At 40.5% G+C, this 14,337-nt stretch overlaps 1 protein-coding gene across 5 annotated transcripts in view; it reads left to right on the top strand.

Annotated features, from left to right (window-relative positions):
* The window catches only part of ANKRD1 (ankyrin repeat domain 1), a 524,644-nt gene that overhangs the window by 187,479 nt on the left and 322,828 nt on the right, over nucleotides 1-14,337 (top strand). The window lies entirely within an intron of this gene.

Raw genomic sequence — 14,337 nt, 5'->3', positions numbered from 1 at the left:
TAGGTGTGGTGGAAGGGGAGGCGGGTGGGGGGTGGGGGTGAATGGGTGACGGGCACTGAGGGGGGCACTTGACGGGATGAGCACTGGGTGTTATTCTGTATGTTGGTAAATTTAACTCCAATAAAAAATTAATTTATTAAAAAAAACAATATCACACATGATCTTTAAAAAATTTAAATGTAGGAAGAAATATGTGTAGTACATTATATAGATTAAAAGAAGGAAATGTCCTTCATGGGCTTTACTAAAAACCTCTAAAATTGTATTTTTTGATAAGTGAAATTAGTTTTTCTAAAAAATCTGTCCAAGGAAATAATAAGAAATGTGCAAAAAAAATGTAGGTGGAAGCCACAATTACAGTTACTTGTAATAGAAAAAAAAAAAAAACCCACAACTGCTAAAAAACAGGAATTAACTAATCTGTGGTATATTCATATATGGAATAAAACAAAAATCATGTTTGAGGGCACCAATAACATAGAAAATTGTCCCAGTATTGAAAAAAGTATGATTGGAGGTCATGATGTGGAGCATGATTCCAATTTTATTTTTAAAACTATCATTTGAGATGCCTGGGTTGCTCAGCGGTTGAGAGTCTGCCTTTGCCTCAGGGTGTGGTCCTGGAGTTCCAGGATCAAATCCCACATCGGGCTCCCTGCATGGAGTCTGCTTCTCTCTCTGTGTCTCTGCCTCTCTTTATGTGTCTCTCATGAATAAATAAATAAAATTTTTAAAAAAGTAAAAAAATAAAATAAAAACTATCATTTGAACAGTGTGGTTCTCTTGACATAGAGGATTAAGTTATTCCTGGTGGATTTTATTTTCTTCTTTATGCTTTTCTGTGAATTTTGAATTTTTTAAATGAACACATATTTCTTTGTAATAACATTAAACATAAAAAACTTTCCATTTTTTGGTAATTTTTCCAATACTCTTTGTAAATAGAGTTTAAATACCTAACCAATCTTCAAAAGTACTCCTAGTTATATTTGACGTGCTGAAATTTATACTGAGGCATTTGGAAATGCATGTATCCTGTGGACATTCTCTTTTTTCTGGCTGGAGGAATTTGGTCCTGCAGCTTTTGTTTCTGCCATAATGGCACATGTTTCCACTTTTCAAATCATTTGCACTGAAATTCCCTGCAAGAAAAAAGTGTCTAGGAGTTATTGCAGAGAACCCACAGTAAACATTTCTGAATGTAAAACTTGAAATGTTAATGGAAATGTGGATTTGCTTTCTTTTATAAAATCTACCACTAATAGGATGCCAGCAAGCCCTGTGAACAGCTCAAGGATGGGATCTTTGTACAGAATTAGAACAATGTGGGAGGACTGGAAAAGGTGATTTCAAGAGGACTGATTAATTAAAGGAATAGCAGAATGGTGTGGGGCAGGTGGGAAATCAGGAACATTTCTTGTTTTCAGACAAACAGGCTTGGGGGGAAAAAGAAAATAAATAGAAGCTGAAGCAAATCTACTGTATTACTCAAGAAAATGTGTTCCTAAATCTGTCTTCCATGTGCGGAAGTAATTCCACTGGTCTCAAATGTTTTACTCTTTAATTCAAACCAGAGAAGGCAAAAAACAAAAAACAAAAAACAAAAACCAAAAAAAACAAAAAAAACCCCAAAAAACCAAAGAAGGCACTTGGTATCACTAGTGATCCTTTTTTTTTTTTTTTTTAATGTTTTGTTCTTTAAAAAAGTACAACTTTTATTTTAGAGTGTCTTGTTGATGTTAATGGTTCTGCGTTTGTATGACAAAAAGCTGACAGAAAAAATATGTTACCTTAAGAGGAACAAAGCAGTCAGAAAAAAATCATAGAGGAGGGTTGATCATTCAAGAAGGAATGTAGATTTAAATAAGTAAAAGTTGCAATGAAAATCTTTAGGGTTTTAATTATCTTAATTTTGCAAAAATTTACCATAGTTTTAGCAAGAAAGTTCAAACTTAAGACAGATTACTTAAAATAAGTTTCCTATGGATAGCTACCTTAAAGAAACAATAATATGGGAAGATTAGTTTATTCAGAATAGTTGAAAAGGTGGAAAACTCCGTGTGTCTAATAAGAGAGCAATTATATGATACATTGTCATATATTCACTGACTGTAATAGGATAAAATATTAAAATGATGGTTATAAACACTCTGCAGCAGCATATAAGCATTTATGTCCTAATATTAATTAAAAGCTACATACAGAGATACAGATATATAGCATATTAAAGAAAATTAATGGAAGGAAACACTCCAGTATATGCTCCATTCCATTATTTTCATTTTTGTATACTGTGATTATATGAAAAATAATTTTTTAAAAAAATCATTCATGTTCAGGGCACCTGGGTGGTTCAGTCAGTTGAGTATCCAACCCTTGATTTTGGCTCAGGTCATGATCTCAAGGTCATGGGATCAATTCCAGCATCAGGCTCTGTGTTTGGGATTTTCTCTCCCTCTCCCTGTGCCCCTCCACTGACTCCCCTCAAAAAAAAAAAAAAAAGATTCATGTTCATCCCAAGATTAAAAAAAACCTACCACACAAACTGAGTCAGCTGCCTCCAAGAATCCTTTTGAGGTTAAGCTGACCTCATGTGAATTTTCTTATTTTATAAAACATGACAGAAAGTATAAAGTTTATTGTATTTTTGCACTGGCATGGGATATATTGTTCCCCCAGAGTCTACATTTCTTTTAAGGCACAGACAATTCTTCTACTTAAGAGTAAATGAGGTAATGCATTTGGAAATTATTTAAAATATATTATTATTGAAATGAAAGCTAGTATTATCATCTGTACCTCTATTATCTATGGCATAGAGTTGTGAGTACAATAGACACATGCTCATAAATGCATATTAAATGGATCAGTGAACTCATAAGAACTACTGGCCCATGAGTCAAAAGATAGTCTTTCATGACTGCTTAAAGACTTGGTAATCTTAAGTGAGAATCACATTAAAAGTTGTCTGTAGCGGGATACAAGTATTTCCCCAAATCCAAAGTTATATCTGGTTTAAATTTATTTCAAAGGAATACAGAGGAAGCTTGTATTGAAACAAGGACTCAAAAAGATAGTCTAAAGGCATGTGAGGCTTGGAGGAAGGCTCAGATGTTAGATCTGCTTACCTAGCTTGAGAGAAGAGAGAGGGAAAGGATAGTATGATCTCAAAGGAGCCTCAGTTCTGTAATTATTTTTATTTAGCAATACCTGGAAGAGCAAAGTCCTCCACAGGCCATATCCATGGGGAAATGCCAGAGCCATCCATCACTGGGGGCTTCTCTCTACTCACCAGCCAAGGCTGCAACCAAGAGTCCTCAGTTGGCTAAGAGCCGAATCAGGGTAACTACCTGGATAAGTTGGATTTTAATTTTTGTTCAATTGTTGAAGAAAGAGAATCTTCTTGCCTTGATAGGATTTACTGGATTATTTGATAACTGTCAGTTGGGTAAGGCCAAGACACAAACTGGCTTATCTGAAAAACGTGGTATAATTGATGAGGAAAAGCATACCTTATCTTAAGCAGCAAAATTAGAGTTCACAGAAAGTGAAACATTTGCCACAGAAATGACCCTTCATTAATAGATGTGAGGTCACATTTCCTTCTTAGATTTTTTCCCCCTCTTAGATTTTTATTTAAAAAAATTTTTTGAGGGACGCCTGGGTGGCTAGGTCAGTTAGCATCAGCCTTCGACTCAGATCATGAACTCAGGGTCCTGGGATACAGCCTCTCATTGGGCTCCCTGTTCAGCAGAGAGCCTGCTTCTTTCTCTCCCTCTGTTGCTCCCCCTGCTTGTACTCTATCTCTCTGTGTCAAATAAATAGATAAAATATTTAAAAACAAAATTTTTTTGAAAGAGGGAGACAGCACATGAGTAAAAGTGGGGTAGTGAGGAGGAGGAGAGAGGGAGAGGGAGAATCTCAAGCAGACTCCCCACTGAGCATGGAGCCCTTTGGCGGGGCTCTATCCTATGACCCTGAGATCATGATCTGAGCTGGAATCAAGAGTTGACACTCAAGCTTAAAAAAAAGAGAGAAAAACTCTAATTAATATAATCATGAATGAAAAAGGGGGATCACAACCAATACCAAGGAAATACAAATTATTTTAAAAACATATTATGAGCAGGTATACGCCAATAAATTAGGCAATCTAGAAGACATGGATGCATTTCTGGAAAACCACAAACTACCAAAACTGGAACTGGAAGAAATAGAAAACCTGAACAGGCCAATAACCAGGGAGGAAATTGAAGCAGTCATCCAAAACCTCCCATGACACAAAGGTCCAGGGCCAGATGGCTTCCCGGGGAAATTCTATCAAATGTTTAAAGAAGAAACAATACCTACTCTACTAAAGCTGTTCTGAAAGATAGAAAGGGATGGAATACTTCCAAATTAGTTTTATGAGGCCAGCATCACCTTAATTCCAAAACCAGACAAGTACCCTACCAAAAAGGAGAATTATAGACCAATATCCCTGATGAACACAAATGCAAAAACTCTCAACAGGACACTAGCCAATAGGATCCAACAGTACATTAAGAAGATTATTCACCATGACCAAGTAGGATTTATCCCCGGGATGCAAGGCTGGTTCAACACTCGTTAAGCAATCAACATGATAGATCATAACAACAAGAGAAAAAAACAAGAACCATATGATTCTCTCAATAGATGTAGAGAAAGCATTTGACAAAATACAGCATCCATTCCTGATCAAAACTCTTCTGAGTGTAGGGATAGAGGGAACTTTCCTTGACATCTTAAAAGCCATCTACAAAAAGCCCACAGCAAATATCATTCTCAATGGGGAAGCACTGGGAGCCTTTCCCCTAAGATCAGGAACAAGACAGGGATGTCCACTCTCACCACTGCTATTCAACATAGTACTAAAAGCCCTAGCCTCAGCAGTCAGACAACAAAAAGACATTAAAGGCATTCAAATTGGCAAAGAAGAAGTCAAACTCTCCCTCTTTGCAGATGCCATGACACTGTACATAGAAAACCCAAAAGACTCATGATTGCTAGAACTCATACAGCAATTCGGCAGTGTGGCAGGATACAAAATCAATGCCCAGAAATCAATGGCATTTCTATACACTAACAATGAGACTGAAGAAAGAGAAATTAAGGAGTCAATCCCATTTACAGTTGCACCCAAAAGCATAAGATACCTAGGAATAAACCTAACCAAAGAGGTAAAGGATCTATACCCTAAAATCTAGAGAACACTTCTGAAAGAAATCGAGGAAGACACAAAGAGATGGAAAAATATCCATGCTCATGGATTTGCAGAATTAAGATTGTGAAAATGTCTATGCTGCCCAGGGCAATTTAGACATTTAATGAAATCCCTATCAAAACATCATGGACTTTCTTCAGAGAATTGGAACAAATCATCTTAAGATTTGTGTGGAATCAGAAAAGACCCCGAATAGCTGGGGAATAATGAAAAAGAAAACCAGAGCTGGGGGCATCACAACACCAGATTTCAAGTTGTACTACAAAGCTGTGATCATCAAGACAGTGTGGTACTGGTACAAAAACAGACACATAGATCAATGGAACAGAATAGAGAATCCAGAAATGGGCCCTCAACTCTATGGTCAACTGATATTCGACAAAGTAGGAAAGACTATCCACTGGAAAAAGGACAGCCTCTTCAATAAATGGTGCTGGGAAAATTGGACATCCACATGCAGAAGAATGAAACTAGACCACTCTCTTGCACCATACACAAAGATAAACTCAAAATGGATGAAAGGTCTAAATGTGAGACAAGAGTCCATCAAAATCCTAGAGGAGAACACGGGCAACACCCTTTTTGAACTTGGCCATTGCAACTTCTTGCAAGATACATCTACAAAGGCAGGGGAAACAAAAGCAAAAATGAACAATTGGGACTTAATCAAGGTAAGTAGCTTCTGCACAGCAAAAGAAACAGTCAACAAAACTAAAAGACAAGCTACAGAATGTGAGAAGATATTTGCAAATCACATATCAGATAAAGGGCTAGTATCCAAGATCTATAAAGAACTTATTAAACTCAACACCAAAGAAACAAAAAATCCAATCATGAAATGAACAAAAGACATGAAGAGAAATCTCACAGAGGAAGACATAGACATGGCCAACACATACATGAGAAAATGCTCTGCATCACTTGCCATCAGGGAAATATACATCAAAACCACAATGAGATACCACCTCACACCAGTGAGAATGGGGAATATGAACAAAAGAGGAAACAACAACTATTGGAGAAGATGTGAAGAAAGGGGAGCCCTCTTGCACTGTTGGTGGGAATGTGAACTGGTGCAGCCACTCTGGAAAACTGTGTGGAGGTTCCTCAAAGAGTTAAAAATAGACCTGTGCTACAGTCCAGCAATTGTACTGCTGGGGATTTACCCCAAAGGTACAGATGCAGTGAAGAGCCAAGACACCCGCACCCCAATGTTTATAGCAGTAATGTCCACAATAGCCAAACTGTGAAAGGAGCCTCGGTGTCCACTGAAAGATGAGTGGATAAAGAAGATGTGGTCTATGTATACAATGGAATATTACTCAGCTGTTAGAAACAACAAATACCCACCATTTGCTTCGACATGGATAGAACTGGAGGGTATTATGCTGAGTGAAGTAAGTCAATCGGAGAAGAACAAACATTATATGGTCTCATTCGTTTGGGGAATATAAGAAATAGTGAAAAGGAATAAAGGGGAAAGGAGAGAAAATGAGTGGGAAATATGAGAAAGGGAGACAGCACATGAGAGACTCCTAACTCTGGGAAATGAACAAGGAGTAGTGGAAGGGGTGGTGGGCGGGGGGGTGGGTGGGTTCAGGTGACAGGTACTGACTGTGGCACTTGATGGATGAGCACGGTGTTATGGTATATGTTGGCAAATTGAACTCCAATAAGAAAATAAATTAAATAAATAAATAAATAAATAAATAAAATCTTAAAAAATAAAATGACACTCAACCAACTGAGCCACTCAGGAGCTCCACATTTTCCCCCTTAGTAAGCAAATTTGACTGCCTGTCGAAATTCCAGTGTATTCCAGGCTTCCCTACATAGGTATTTCTGGGATTCCCTGGGAAATGCTCGTAGTACAGAAACCAGTCATATTTGTCACTCCTAAATCCATCCAATTGCTCTCTGCCCTCTGCCAGTTCATTTCCTGCTGACTCATCTGAACCCCCTGGTTCCCTAGATCTCGCCCCCCTGTAGTTGGATGCCTCATGAGTAGTTTCCCCCAGGTGGGCACAGTCACACCCCTTAATCCCCTCATAATTGCCTGTTGTATGGCCCAAAGCTTTACTAAGGCTTGGGGATTTCAGAAGAAAGTAACAGCAGAGAGAATGCAAACAGAAATGTAGTTCTGATGGCCTTCAAAGCCCCTCTGTGAGGTCATCTATAAGGTCTACCTCTTTCCCCCACTCCCCTTCCAGTGTAGCCCACAGTTTGCTGCTTAACCACCCCCAGGGCAGTGCCCTCAAGCACATCTCTCTTCCCTGGAGTCTAGACCCCAAACCCTAAAGACCACCAAACATCCACGTTTCCCCACCTCCTTTCCTGCGGATGACTGGGAATATTCATTACCCTGAATGAAGAGGCCACAGGAGTAAGGTCTTTGTGGTGTCTCTCCCCATCAGATGGGGGCCCCCAAATGTGCGGTGATCCAACTGAGTAGAAGCCAGCAAACGGTATGGGCAGTGAAAGGATTCACTGAAGGCAGAAAAAAGGAGATAGTTTATTGAATACACACTGCAAGGAAGCAGTGGGCGGTGGTGAGCGGCTACAGTTATAGGGCAGGGTGAGGGAGTATGGGGAATGTATGGAATGGAATACTCCCCCTTTCTGGTAATCTTAGGAACTATACCTGGGTGTAATTGGTCAGTTAGGGCCTATGGCTATTTTGAGGTGGGTCGCTTCATGAACCTGTTTGCATTCAGCTCCGTGGTTGTTGTGGGCCCTTTAACCTTGATCAAGTTTCTTTTGCTTTTGATTTATTTAAATTCAACTAGCCCACATATCATTAGTTTTGGATGTAGTTTTCATTAATTCATCAGTTGGTTATAACAGCCAGTGCTCATCCCATCACATGCTCACCCATCACCCAGTCACCCCAAGTTTCCTTGCTTAAGCCTGTTGCCTAAATGAGGCCTCTACAAGGTTTCTCTGAAGGCTCTAGAATAAATCAGAACTCTGAGATTTACCAATATACATTTTCCTAATTCAAGGTGTTTCATTGTTCATGATACCAATTGTGGAACAAAGAGCCCAGGCCCAGGGTGGACTGCACCAGTTCCAGCCTGTTCTATTTCACATTCTCTGTGGTACTGTTGGGTGAGGAGAACATCAGGCCTCCACACAGGCCTCTCTCTCATGCTGGCTCTTCCATTTCATCTCTGCCGCTGAGAGACACACATTCCTGTGCCACATGCGCTCGTGATATGAATAGGACATTAAAATTCCACACTTAGGAAGAAACATTTCTCTGTTGGCTATATAAACTGTAGAAACCTAGATCTCTTTTTAAAAAATCTGCCCCATTTACATTTCTTTTTTTTTAATAATAAATTTATTTTTTATTGGTGTTCAATTTGCCAACATACAGAATAACACCCAGTGCTCACCCAATTTACATTTCTAAACAGAACCTTTGGCTTCAGATGGAACAGAGTGCATTTGGATTTGCATTTGAATTGTTTCCTGGGCTGTGGGTGGGTACCCTATAGCCCTACAACCCACTTGAGTGGCTTTTCACAGAAAAAGAGGACTTTACCCCTCAAAGCAAACCCAAGCCACCACCTTTGAAGGGGAAATCTGCTTGCAACTTTTCCACCTTGAAAATAAAACATATCTTTTTTTAAAGATTTTATTTATTTATTCACAAGAGGCAGAGACACAGGCAAAGGGAGAAGCAGGCTTCTTGTAGGGAGCCCTATGACTCAATCCCAGAACCCCAAGATCACGCCTTAGCCAGAGGCAGATGCTCAACCACTGAGCCACCCAGGCGTTCTGAAAATAAAACATATTAAAGAAGAGCTATGAAGACTAGCCCTACCAGATATTGAAATGCATAATAAAGTTAGAGTAATTAAATCAGCTTATAATCAAGGTAGAAGTAGCAAATCGATGAACAGATTAGAGTCTAGAAATAAACTGCATATGTTTTGAATTTGACGTGTAGGATAGTATTTGGAATTAAAAAGTCAAAATTAGATTATGTAATAAATTATATTTGGGCAACTGGAAATCTGGGAACAATATATATAGTTGGCTCTTCACCTCATGTTTTACACCAAAATAAATTCCAAAAGGGTAAAAAAAATTTATAATTAAGGAATTAAGTAATAATAGTGCTGGAAGAAAAATACCAGTAATTTAAAAGATAATTTGGAATGGGAAAGTGCTTGGGGTCTGACATAAAACCCAGATGTTATAAAGCAAAAGGTTGATAAATTGGGTTATATTTTTTAAAATGTGAAAACTTCAGCATTATAATAATACTGTAAACAAAGTACAAACAGTTCAAAGGATGAAGTAGGAAAAAATGTGAAGGTATATGATAAAGACATAGTAATTTCATATATATATATACACACATATGTATATAAACACACGTGTATATATATGTATATATATATATATTCTTACAGATCAGGAAGAGTAAATGAACAATCCAAAAGAAAATGGCTGAGGGATATGAACAAGTAATTCATGAAGGAAATGTGTTTCTGGGTATGTATCTGTATGTGTACAAATAGGGCATTGTAAAATAGGATTAGGATTTATAATGAGTGGTTATATTCCCAATTTTATTCATAATTAAAGAAATGGAAAGTAAAACAATAAAATACAATTTTTGTCTGCTGGTGAACACTGCATGTTGGCAAGGATGTGGAAAAGCCAACATTTTACTTTCAGTTACTATTGTTGAGAGCAATATGATTTCATCTATCTAAATTTATAATATACATACTTTTTTAAGGCAAGGATTCCACTTCTAAGTTATGCCTGTATAGGTACACAAAGATATATGTACAAATAATCTAACTGCAGCACGGCTTGTGATAACAACTGCAAGTTACCTCATGGTCACTAATGAGAGGACTCATTAAATTATGGTCTGCCCCACCCATATTTGGTTCTTAAGAAGAATGAGTTAGATGTGAGTGTACCGACATGGAAAGTGTCCAAATATATTAAGTTAAACAAGCAAGTGATGAAACAGGATGCTCTGTGTGATTCCCTGTGAATACTTTCAAAAGTATTACATTGAGATACAACTGCATGTGTGTCAGTCATTTCCTGAAGGATATGAGGTAGACCGTGGAGCCTGGTTACTTGTGGCCAGGGCAAGCAGTGAGTACAGGAGGGTGGTTAGGTGGACCAGGAGAGGAGTTTCGCCTTTCACAGTATACCATTCTGCATCACCGAAGACTTTCCTCTGAATGTGTAATATTCTTACCATAGATACCGGATGTAATCTTGGCTGGGGCCGCGAATTATCTGCCTGGAGGTTGAGGAAGCCAGATGGGGTAAGGAGCACCCGTGATCACTTCGGAAAGGACTTCTTTACCCTTTGCCATCCTAAGGAATGCAGTGTCCCCAGCACCTCTGGTCAGCCCTGGGGAGAAACGGGAATGTCTCCAAGGAACATCATCGCCATCTTCCCTCCTGTGGGCCTTTCCCTCACCGCAGCTCTGCCCTGCTGTGGTGTGGTGCCAAGTGTGCTCCCTGGCACAGTTCTTCCTCTCTGGGCTCTAGGGAACCACACTGGGTTTGGTACTGGCCCGTCATTGCACTCTGAGCCATTGTGACTGAGGGGACTGGGCCAAACTGCCTCTACTAGGCTCCAGTGCCCAGGTTCTGGGACGGAAGGACCACCCCACGTCTAAGTACTGGAAATAGGCTCGCGCAGTAGAGAACATTAGAGTCGCTTAATGGCAACAGCTTGAGAGCTGCTGAGGGAGCACTAGGAGAAACGAAAGGTCCTTGATGTACCTGCATTTGCTATCACTGTGGAGACCAAGTCCTTCCTGAAGGAGCTCTGGTGTTTGACAGCTCATGAATGTTTTGTCTTTCCTCCCTCCCCTTTCTTCTCTGGGAAGCCAGACATCGTCCTCCCAGCTGAATTTTTGTAACTGCCTGAGGAAGTGGCTGCTGAATATTCTTTCAGCTTTATTTCCCTTTCTTCTGTATCCAAAGCAGCATTTAGGCTCCAGTCAGTGGTGTGGAAATGACAGGATTCTCATGACAGAATGGGAGGCTAAGGACCCGGCAAGTTTCATTAGCGGTGGGTCAGGGCCCTCCAGGAGGAGCTGGATGGGAGTTCAGTTAGGCTTTGCTGGAGAGGAGCGTGCTCTACGGACTGGGCTCCCTGGGCGCCGAGGGCAGCTGCCTCTTGCCTGCACATTTTCTCCATCCAGGATATGTCCTTGAGAACCCACTATCCAGAGTTGCAGCCACTGGTTTGAGGTGCAGAGCTCCTGGTGGGTGCGGAAATGCCGGGGTGTAGAAGCCAGATGCCTGTGCTACAAGGTGGGCATGTATGTGGGCTTCGGATAGGAAAAACTGAGACCAATTATGCTATTTCTTCTTTGGGCTCTGGCTCAGGAGGCTTCCTGGTACAGATGGCTTGCTGGGAAGGAGTAGACTCTTAGTCCCTCTCCATGTTAGGCCTTGTGTCCCTGCATGGTCACACGGTGGGGCGGGGGGAGTGTGTGTGTGTGTGAGAGAGAGAGAGAGAGAGAGAGAGAGAGAGAGAAACAGATGGGGAAAAAGTGATAGAACTAGAGATACTCTGAGAAAGAGAGATTTATACTATATGTGAATTAATTCAGTCAAATGAATTTTTGCCATATGTTTGTCAGGTAAGAGCTTATATATTATGCAAACTCTATTAATCAGAGTCTAAGCTAACTTCTGATAAAATTGCTTAGTTTGTTTCTGAAATCAAAGAGCGTTCTCCAAACCATCTTATTGGTAACTGTGCTATTCTTGGGGACAGTTGTGTTAAAGCCAAGGAATTCAGAACATCTGCCTCCCACCTATCCAGCCCCAACCCCCCACCCTCCCTGAAATTTTCTCTGGGAAAGCACAGCCAAATGGAACACATGGAAAATAAATGGCTAAAACCACATGTTTGGCAGTTGGTTTGGGCTTGAAGTCTCATTCCACAGAATTTCAGTAAAGCCAACTGGACTATAGGAGTACAATGTTTCATTTTCCCCCAACTAGTTACACCCAGTCCATCACCCATCAGCTGCCTGGGAATGGAAGGACAGGGAGAGAGAGAGAGGAGAGACCAGGGGAAAAAATTTAATTGTTTCCAATCTGATGCCTGAGATGGCCACTAAACTGCATCTGGAGACTGGGCTTGGGCTTGGCTGTTGTCAAAGAAGAGGGAGTAGAGAAGTTCAGAGAACAAGCCTTGGGTCCACTTCCCACTCCAGCTGCACGCCTGAGAGCAGGAAAGGAAAGCTACTTCCAAGTGCATTCCACTCCCAAGTGAGCATTCCCCTTATGGTGCCCCTGCCTCATGCTGAAATTGGCCCCATCAGTGTTCTAGAGTCTGACAACCCCACCAGTTCACCTGGTCACCCCTGGTTCCAGTGGCATTTGCCATGGGAAGGGGAAGAGGTGAAGAAGCCCGTGTGTGAAGAGGGTGGAGGGAGTAGAAGAAGGAGTCTCTAGAATTTGAGGCTTCTGGAGAAAGAAATCACCCAGTCCCATCCACACAGTCTAGAGATGAGGGAATTTATCTAAATGGAGTGAATTCCGCCAGCAGGACCAGCATTAGAGCCAACATCTTTGGCCTGGACACCTTCACTTGCCCTAAATCACTTGTATAAGTGAAAGGCACCGAAGTCACCGCAAATCTCAGGAGACAGAAGAGCTCAGATGGGAAATCACGCACTGTACAGGTCTACCTCCCCCTCTGGGATCCATCATAAAAACAAATATTCTACCCACTGACAGACTATCCCATGGTTTCATAATCATGACATTTGATTTTATGATGCAAATTTATATGTTTATAAGGATTTTTTTTCCTGAGCCTATCACATAGTCCTGGACAGCGTAGACAAGAATTGTCAATAAATTAGAGCTAGTAATGGGTATTTTACTTTTTAGTTTGGGCTTCCAGGCCATGCCCACTGAAGCATGTAAACAACCAACTATGTGTGAGATGTGGTGGTTTTAAAAGCTTACAACCACTTTTTCACTCACCGCTGTCCTCATTCAGCGAGCCCGTGGAGATGGAAAAGGTAGAATCTTCCCTACATAATGGCTGTTCTTCAGAATAATTTCATAAAAATAGACCTAGTGCAGCCCAATTATTTCTACTCTTGTCTGAAAAGCAAGTGAAGGGTCTGAAGCATGCCTTCAGGAACCAGTCCCGGGGGTGGAGTTGGCATTGCTGTGATTCTCTTTATATTTCTGATTATGAAGCCTATTTAAGAAAATACCCAGAGAAGGTTTTGGAAGAGAAGCCATGAGGTAGAAGGAGATGGTGAGTGAGTAAGGAAAACTTGCTCTATGTAACCCGCTGAGCTGCAATTGGACCACTATACAACCCAACGAAATCATTATAGATGGAGACTCCAGAATTTCACAGTTCTGTTAAAACCTATTAATCTGGGCAGCCCCAGTGGTGCAGCGGTTTAGCGCCACCTGCAGCCCGGGGTGTGATCCTGGAGACCCAGGATCAAGTTCCACATCGGGCTTCCTGCATGGGGCCTGCTTCTCCCTCTGCCTGTGTCTCTGCCTCTGTCTCGCTCTCTCTGAATAAATAAATAAAAATAAAAAAACTATTAATCTCTGGTTCAAGCTAGAGCAAGATCTAGCTTATTCTTCATTTGACAGAGAAGTTGAGGTACGTCTTTATCTCAGTGGTATAGAGAGGCAATGAAGTTGTCCTCCTATTTAATAGTGTCTGTGGCTGTAAATTGGTCAAAAAATTGTATCCTACACCCCTATTCTTTCCAATATAAGGGTCAAGATTTTACCTTCTGCATAAGTCAACAGTAGGGCACATGAAATGGTAGCATGAGAAACCTTAGAATTTGGATCCAGACTTGGGAGTTTAAGTTCTGAACTCACCACTTCTTATATAAGGAGACCTTGAGCAAGTTATCCCTTTTCTGCTAAGCTTTCCTCACTTGGAAAAGAGGGATCTGCTTCACCAATGTCAGAGAATAGATGCGATGATTATATGAGAGAGCAGGAGCATAAAAGTGCTAGCATAGAGGCTCATACCTGTTTAGCTCAGTAAATGCTGGTGGTTAAATATCTTAGCTTCTAATTCATTGTATGAATTT

This window comes from Canis lupus, chromosome 28 (assembly GCF_003254725.2).
Source record: "Canis lupus dingo isolate Sandy chromosome 28, ASM325472v2, whole genome shotgun sequence".
NCBI classification, from domain to species: Eukaryota; Metazoa; Chordata; class Mammalia; order Carnivora; family Canidae; genus Canis; species Canis lupus.
Note: the sequence above shows the minus strand (reverse complement) of the source record. Positions and strands in the feature narration are given on the sequence as shown.